Source organism: Cibotium barometz, chromosome 37, assembly GCF_041138505.1.
Source record: "Cibotium barometz isolate CiBa-2024 chromosome 37, ASM4113850v1, whole genome shotgun sequence".
Lineage (NCBI taxonomy): Eukaryota > Viridiplantae > Streptophyta > Polypodiopsida > Cyatheales > Cibotiaceae > Cibotium > Cibotium barometz.
This window is the reverse complement of record NC_141082.1, coordinates 41,963,707-41,973,105: the sequence shown is the minus strand read 5'-3', so window position 1 is coordinate 41,973,105 and position 9,399 is coordinate 41,963,707.

Sequence of the window (9,399 nt, the reverse complement as noted above, 5' to 3'; positions counted from 1 at the left end):
CTCTTGACACTCCTTAGTCCAATCAAAGACAATGAGAAGTTTGTACAAGGGTCGGACTATCTCAACATAAAATATGATGAAGCGTCGATAATACCCCACATGACCCATAAACCTTTGCACTCCTTTGTAGTTGGTAGGCGGTGGTAGCTCCAAGATCAGTTTGACCTTGCTATCATCAGTGGATATACCATTTTTAAGACTATGTGTCCCAGTATCACACCATGCTTGACCCAAAATTTGCACTTCAAGGGGTTTAATGATATCCGATATAATCGGCAACGTTAATGATATCCGATATAATCGGCAATGTTCAAACACTTTCCCTCAAGTAGGTCAAATGATTTCCCATCGAGAATGTGTACATAGATCATCAATAAACACTTCCAACCACTTTTTCAAGTAGTCCTTAAAAGTTGTGCACATCAATCGACGTTGAAAGGTTGCCGGGGCATTTGTGAGACCAAACGGCATGACTTTGTAAGCAAATGTCCCCCACATTGTATTGAAGACTATCTTATGTTGGTCTTCTGGTGCTATGGACACCTAATTGTACCCGAAAAACCCATCCAAGAAGCTGTACACTTCCCTCCCACTTTTTCCAAGATATGTTCAGTATAAGGTAATGGTCCCGAGTGGCCGTATTTACTTTTTAAGATCAACACATACTCTCAGTTTCCCATTCTTTTTAGGCACTATCACAACAGGTGACAACCAATCTATATGTTCGATCTCATAGATAAAGTTTGCAGCAATGAGCTTATCAATTTCCTCCTTTACAATTGCTGCATACTTTGGATTCATCTGGTATGGTTTTTGCTTGGTTGGTCTTGAGCCTTCCATGATTGGAATCATATGTTGTACCACTTCTGGCGGTACCCCTTTCATTTCCTTGTAATTCCAGGCGAAACAATCCTTAGATTCCTTGAGAAGAGCAATGAGTTATTCTTCCTCTACAATAGAAGTCAAATCCTTAGCAATGTATACGAGCCATGCTTCTTCCCCTGGTCCCGCAATATCAACCTCCTTGACTTCTGCCGGACCATCGTACAACCCTTCCTATTTTACCCTAGTGGCTGTTAGCCGGACCACTCTCCGATCATCTATTGTATAGTTCTTGAAATGGTCGGGTACTGAAAGCACATCTGTTTTGTCCTCATTGTCCTTTTTGGCTTTTGCCATGATCTTCTTGGCCTCACGCTCTACCTCAACTAAGGCTTTGTTGCATTTTTGGCATCCCGCTTTTGTAAGCTTGGGTGGTGTATCGATTTCTTTGAAGGGTGATTTTCTCTTGGTGCCTCCCTTCCAATGATATTTTGCTCAACTCCTCACCCCAATCCTTTGAGAATTCAGCATGTACCTTTGTAGCCTCAAGGTATCTCAACCATAGGGCATCCGTAGGTCTGCTTCATAGCAGAGCGTTTCGTCGGGCTAGGTACCGTTTCTGTCTCCGCCATCATCTGAGACGTTGATCACTGGTACAGCTTCGTGTCACAGTACCTTTTGTACTTGATGTATCCCATTCTGATTCCTCATGCATGGTTTGCCAATCAACCATGCAGATAGAAGTCATGGGGACGGTTCCAGATTCCAAATACTGGGTTTCCTTGGGTTGCATTACATCAATGGTAGCCAACACATGCATCCAATTTTCACTGAAGTTCGGGGGAGGTAGTGATGCATACATTCTCATTTCCTCCTCATCCTTGGTCTCCCCCTCTGTAGGTTGGCATATCTGAAGGGATGTGGCTCGCTCCGTTTAACCGAGTCATTACCGAACAATTTCCCTTCCATGGGGTGTGCTTTCCATGCTCTTAGATCAATCTTCAAGATTTGTGAGTCCCTGCGTACATATACACATGATCCAAGGCCCAATCATGCACAAATTTGGATTCCCTCATCATGAAGGGTCGTCCCCAATATTATGTCATATGTATGAGGTTGGCATATGAAGTCCATGACCACAAATGTATGATGATAGTGAAACGTAAAAAGTCTTAATTTAACATTTTCCCAATGGGTCTCGAAGATGTTCCATCAGCCATCTTAACTATTAGATCTGCTCTTTTTAGTTCAAGCTTCCCCCAGTTTTCCCAGCAACGTTTGGTAATGATGTTGACACCACCTGCCCCACCATCCAGGATAGCCAATGCCTAGTATCCATTATGATGAATTGGGATGGTAGCGTTCGTGTCATCACTTTCATAGTAGCGTCCCAATTGGTTAACTGGTATCTTAATGACTTGTGCTTCCTTGGTATGCTTCAAGGGTCTTTCTACCAAGGGTGGCAGAGTATCATCAATATTATCGGCTGGCCTTAGACATCCCTCGACCCATTCTTTTACATTTGTCCATAAGGTGGGTGAGTTGCGTAAGAGTTTTCCCAAGGGCATCTGGACAGGTGTGGATAGTACAGCTGCGAGGCTTCTCATATCCCTGGGTTCCTTGGATATAGGGTGCTCTTCCCACCACATCGAGGTGTCTCGTATTCTTCCAAGGGGAAGGAATGAATAGATCCTCCCAACTCATTTTCCTCAAACATTCTAGTCATTGTGTTTGTTTGGGAGCCTTCTTCAGTTCCCTCCGGAATCGGGGTTGGCATGTTCAAGACCCTACTCCAAGGTAGTTCATCTTGTGGATAGATGGTATCCCTTACTCGACTGGCCCTTGGCTTAGTTTCATGAAGTTGTTGGTACTCTTTGACTAAGGCTTTGGCATCTTCTAGCTTCCTTATTTCTTCATCAGCATTGGGACACTCACCAACCCCCTTTGGAGTTGCTGGTTGTTCTCCTTGCTTTCCCAGGCCTAATCCTCCCACATTGATCCCTTGATTCCCTTCTTCCTTTGATTGTGTGGATCCAATATCAATTGTATCTTCTTTGGATTCGTCTTGGATTGTAACCCGTGTGTCCCCCTTTCCTAATTTCTTCACCCTTCTGCTGCGGCCAATTGTAGAAATAGTCACATCTGCCCGGTTCCTTCCCTTGTCTCCTAATAAGCTTGAGCTCATTTTAGGACATTGAGCGGTGTGATCTTCCCAGATTGTACACTAATGGTACGGATGGTGGCCTGATTAGTAGTAGAAGCAGAACCACTTGCTCGATAGGGACAATCTTTGATCAAATGATCAATTCCACATTTAGTGCAGGTGAGCACTGGTATGTCATTGGGCGTGGTCGCCACTTGTTGTGGTTGGTGTGTATGATTCATATTCTTATTTGGGAATTCGGCTACTCAATGTGGGGCCCACCATAGCCATAGCATTGTAAAGGTCCTCTTCTCAAATTTGAGTTTATTTCCTTACCCTTCCACTGTACCGTGGTTTGAAACACAGGTACTTGCATATTATTCTATAGGACATAATATTCAAGCGTGACCTCACCCATGTCCTCATAGTATTCCCCACTAAGTTCTAATTCTCACACCAGCTCAACATCTTCTAATGGCTCTTCAATCACTACTTGGTTGATCTTAGCCTGTGGTGGTTGTGGGGGCAAGGGCAAAGCGTCTTGTACCCAGAACATCCCCCTAGGTAAGGAGGAAGAGTTGGGTTGTCCAACAGTGGCAGAGATCTGCATAGGTGGTGCTGGCAAAGCCAGTGGGGCTCTATTTGCTCGTAGTTGTGCCACATTTTGAAACCTTGGAAATCTACACATTGACGTGTCATGATTTCCCAATTTCACACAATGCGCACAATAGAGTAATGGTCTTGCCCCTTAACTATGGATATTCAGTGGTGGTATAATTTAGTCAGCACATGGAGCACCACACCAATTCCCTGCGGGAGTAAAGGTGACTGCCCTTGCCCTCGACGTCTCTCTTCCTTCCCTGACCTTTAATTTTTCTAATCTGGCATTGCTGAGTTCATTCACGGTCATATGTCTCACTTGCTTACTTCGAGTTTCAATTTCTTGGTGACTTGAGACACGTGAAGTCGTGGTTGCTGCAAATGTTTTAACATCTTCAGGTTGTGGCAATTCTAACATGTTATCTTCATATTTGATTGCCAATTTACAGCATGCATCAAGAGTAGCTAGCCGAGCTAGTACTAGGTAATAATGCATTTTATGGTCTCGAACCCCTCTCCTGAAACAAGGTAATAATTGATCATCTGTCAGCCTTCCCAAAGTTTGCATCTTGAATTTAAGTGCTTCAGGCAAGAGACAATCTCTCATTGACTCATCTTTCTTTTGTTTGATGTTATGCAGTTGTGCCACAGGGCTCCATCTGTCACCATTGCGTGCAAAGCTGGGCACAAAAACATTCTTTAATCTTATAAAATTAACCTTGTCCTCAGGCTTAAGGGTTCTGAACCACTGATGAGCTTTTCCTTCTAAGGTCAGCGAGAAGGCATGTATCATGGTCACGTCACTAACCGGTCCGCAGGTTTCACATGTAGATTCAAAAATCTCTACATGTTGGATAGGATCCCCATCCCCCGAGAACTTTTGGACTAGTTTTGAAATGATATGGGATTTCATCTGGGACGGTCAGGGTTCTAGAGTAGAGCCTAGTTCCATGACCATCCCCCTACCCATCTATGTTGCCATATTTAACAAGTCTGCCCTTGTGGCCACATTAAGGTCCATGGTTGGATCGTTTCTAGGTCTCTGGGGAATTTCTCCCCCCCTTCCTAGACCTTGTCCCCTACCTGTATTGGCTCTTCTAGGTATCTCGGGTTCATGGATTGGTCCAGTTGTGGTACCCTTGTGGGATTCCCCAATAGTAGCCTCTGTGCATCTTTGTGTAATTAAGAGCTCCATGACTTGTAAGAATGTATGGTGATTGATCATTAACTCAATATCCTTCTTGGTATAGAATCGGTCCTCTAATTCTACAGCCAATCTAGCTATGTCACCCTCTTCTTCTATGGTTGTAAACCCTTCCTCCATTCTGGCCCTTCCTCGTTGATGGGTTCCAAGTTTGGAATTTCTCCATCACTTCTACCTGTAGAAATTTTAGGTTCTTTCCTCGTGATTAGAGTGGGTTAACACTTCTTGTCTCCTTTCTCTCATCTCTTGCCCTCCGAGTATCAAGCTCTTGTCTCCTTAAGCTCAATTCTCAGAGTTGTCATTCTACCTCACTTTGTTGGAGGTCCAATTCCATTTCCTCGGTGGTGGGAAAGAATATTTGACCCGTCCTAAACTACACTTTCCATATCTCGTCTAATTCGAGGGGTGCCAATATTTGACAACCTAGAATTCAATGCTTGGAATGGCACTTCTTATCTTAGACCGAGTACAACGCTAGTTGACGGACCCATGCCCACAGACCGAAAAATCCCCGAGCGATATCAATGATCCCACTGGACTTGGTTGGGGAGTGTGGTTTATCTCCTTCCCCAAACCCAGCGTATCTCAGCCCTTCTTCCATGGATTCTTCACTACTGGTTTCCCGTGGTGGTCAGGTTTCTCAAAACACTCAACTGTGTGCTTGCGAAATGTCCTGATCCCACACTTCTTTGGTAGGAAGTATTTGATGCACTATCGTCAGGCGCGTCAGACCGTCTCTGATGAGTTTTCTAGATCTTAAGTGCATGTATGTATGATTTGATAAACTATTAATAAACCCAATTTGATTCAATTTCTGATTCTATTGCTCTGGTCACGAGGCATGAATTAGTAGAGAATGTTTCATGTCGTGAAACTGTAGGATTCGGTTCTCGTCGTGAAACTGTAGTACTCGGTTCATGTCATGATGGTTTTCCTGCACTTTCACGTGCTCAACAATTTTCCTCCTTATGGTTAAATTCCTTCTTTTAATCAAATTCCCTTTCTTTAGCCGACCCTCACAGCTTTAGTTTTGTCAATCCATCAATTTTGGCCTTCACGACGTGAACCTACAAGATTTTCTTTCACGTCGTGAAACAAAAGGTGTTTCACGTTGTGAACTGCTTCAGAAATGGTTCACGCCATGAAGGTCTATTGCACTTTCACATGATCCAATTTTTTGCGGGTTACATCGTGTCGTCAGAGGTGTCAGGATAAGGGTTTCTATTTTTGGAATGTAATCCCGTGATTTTTGGTGAAAATCTCGGCACTGATTTTGTGAGCAATTCGCGGGCATGAAACTGCAGGGAAATGGTTCACGTCGTGAACAAGTTTCCTGCACTTTCACGTGGAGTTTTTCACGTCGGTAATTTATGGTCTTGGGTGCATAATACTTATCCAAATGATGAAAATTAGATTGTGCCAATGCAAAGGAATGAAATGCAAGTTCTTGGCTCAATCAATGGTCCCTTATGTTTTTGAATTTTTTGAAAAAAAAGAAGAAAACAACACCCAACCTGCTTCTTCACGTTGGTGTTTTTTGTGATGCTAACATCAAACTTATCAAGAGTAACCGATGAATCCTTTCCTAAACTACTCTCCACAACATTCACAGCATCAAAACTATAATTTTTTTCTCAACCACACACACCTTATTCTTTCATTTCCACACAATACACTACCAGAATGCAAAGGCAATAATGAATACTATGCAATGGGAGCTGAAACGCAAAGAGTATGGAAGAAACAAAGGTGTTTCCCCGACAGTGGCACCAAAAATGTTATGGGCTACCTCACCTCTAAGAGAAAACTTTAAACATTCACATAATGGATGAGCAATAAAACACAACCATCATGGGGTACTTACCAATGTTTCAATCTCGAGTCCCTTGAGGCCTCCAAGCTCGCTTGTAAAGCTCCAAACTCCAAGCTCCACCTCCACATTGTCACCGTGGAGTCGCTCACACCATCACATAGAGACCAATCACACTCTCTCTCACTCTCTCACACAAGCATGAAAGAGGCACAATGCTAGAATGCTCTCACTCTCTCACAAAGCATAAGGGGAGAGCTCTCAATAGCACAAAGGAGATTGTGTCCTTTTCATTATGAGAAAATACCTTACCATAGAATACGCCAAGCCTCTTGAGGCTGTAATGGGCTATGGGAAGATATTAAAAAAAAATTGTGTTTGCTCATTAAGGAGCATTTAGGCACTCTAATATGGGCAAGATAGAGGGATTATCAAGGATCACGTAAGGACTGAAGCCAATGGCTGACACCTTCGAGCCATTGAGATCTATGCCACAAATTCACCTCCCAATGCCATTGGCCATGTCTATAACAAGCGTGTCATCAGATTTTACACCCCCTATGACTTCAATCCCACCAGGCTTAGGTCCCTTGCCTAACATTCTCGCAAGTCCTATAACTACCAACCCTTTCCTGGATGCCCACACCTTGGACATACTGACTAGTCTAGGAAGGGGGTGGCCCAAGGACTCACTGAGTCTCTTCCAACAAGAGTGCTCACATACAGACTCAATGACTCATACAATAATACAGCCATATAAATTTCCAAAATTATGGGCAAATATGACGGAACAACAGACCCTGTTCAATTCATGCAAATGTTTGAACAGAGATGTGAAGCCTTTGGAAATCCCAACTGCCCCCACTAAGATACATGCGTTGAGCTTATGCTTAGAGGGAAAAGCTAGTCGATGGTTCATTGCATTGATGTCGGCGATCAAGACCAACTTCAAAACCTTGAATCAACCTTTATACATGGCTTTTCTAAATAAGGTGATCGGTGGAGTGGAGTAACAGACCTCTATTCAATTGAGCGTCAACCAAATGAATCCGTTAGAGATTTTATCCTTAGGATAAAACTCTTGGACTCACGTTGTGAGTCATGGGAAAAATTAAACGATGTTCAATTGAAAAGATGTTTCATGACAATCTTAAAGAATAACAGCTTACACAACTTGATCATTGTAGCCGATCCGGAAACATTCGATCAATGTTGCAAAGAAGCAATACGTTTAGATTACAACATGCTAGAAGATGATCATGCTACGAGGTGTTCCTCATCTAAACCAAGTGAAGCAATGGCAACAGAAAGATTGATCTCGGAATTGACATTCCCAAAATTTTATGCAGCCTTGCTTAAAACCTTGCAACCAACATCTATAAAAGAGGATAAAAGCCTTCAAAACCAGACATCCTTGATGCCTCTAAAAGTGAGGAACAAAATGACTTGTGTTGAATGCAATCACTATGACCATCCCAATCCTCATTGTGCATACAAGCCACTTGTTCTTCTATACTATATATATTGTAAAACCTTTGACCATGATACTAAAAAATGTCCCGCTTCATCCACAATGTACTCACAAACCTCCATCTCTCGTGCACCAAACAGAAACAGTCCAAGGGGTAGAAATTGCGTAGGAACTAGTTAATCGAACACTTCAGTGTTTCGATTGTCGTCGTGGACCTCACAAGGTGATAGACTGCACAGTTTGGAATACTTCCAAGCCCATAGTCACTGACACCTTGCGACCAATGTGAACAATGTGGCATTGATCACATGTTCCAAGATTGCCCAAGACCAGTTGCTTCAATGCAACTTGTCTCACAAAATATTAAGAGTTCAAAACGGGCAATTGTCCACGGTGCCCTTGAATGTGCTTACACGCTTACAAGCCAAGGTGCAAGAAACAGTAAAAAAGAATGCAAAAGACAATACCTCTACAAAGAAGGAGCAAAACCTTCTAAAACCAAGAAAAACAGAAGACAACAAACTGTCGAAACCAAGGTCGAATTAAAAGACAGAGAAAAGGAGTCTGTAGAAATCATAAACCTAAAAAGGGACATAAACACAAAAGAGTCAAAAGCTATACAAGATGCAGAAGCATCCACCTCAAAGACCATCACACAAATCTCAAAGACCACCACACAAACCTAAAAAGGGACATAAACACAAAAGAGTCAAAAGCTATACAAGATGCAGAAGCATCCACCTCAAAGACTACCACACAAACCTCAAAGACCACCACACAAACCTCAACACATATATGTGCGGCACAGGATACAAAAACCCAAAAGAAAATTTGATCTCGTCGCATGGGTAAACATAATGAAAAACTCACAAACCAAAGGAAGTTAGAGAATGAAACAAGTTCTAGTACATCACTAAGTGAGAATGAAACAAGTTCTTACTCTTCGCTCAGTGCACCACATAGACCAATCAAGAAACTGGAACCCACCCAACCACCCTAAATGGATAATAATGATCACATGTTATATGCCGAACGCAAAAAGCGAGCTTAGGAGAGCATGCTTAGCTTGGTTGAATGTCTTATAGGCTCACCAGTTGTGATTGAGCCTCATAATGCCAAACCTAAAACATCAACCAAGATACAAAGCCTAGAGAGGAGTATTGCTTTTCCTTTTAAGAGGAAGACATACTCTCTACAGAAGAGTCATTTGGGGCAGATTGTATGAACTATATGCTTGAGAAAGCACGTGAGGAATTCGATAATTCCCTTATAAGATTAAAACAATCTCTCAAAACCTCATTTGGAGGAATTCTCTTCTCTCATGATAAAGCCAGCATCACGTTGGCACT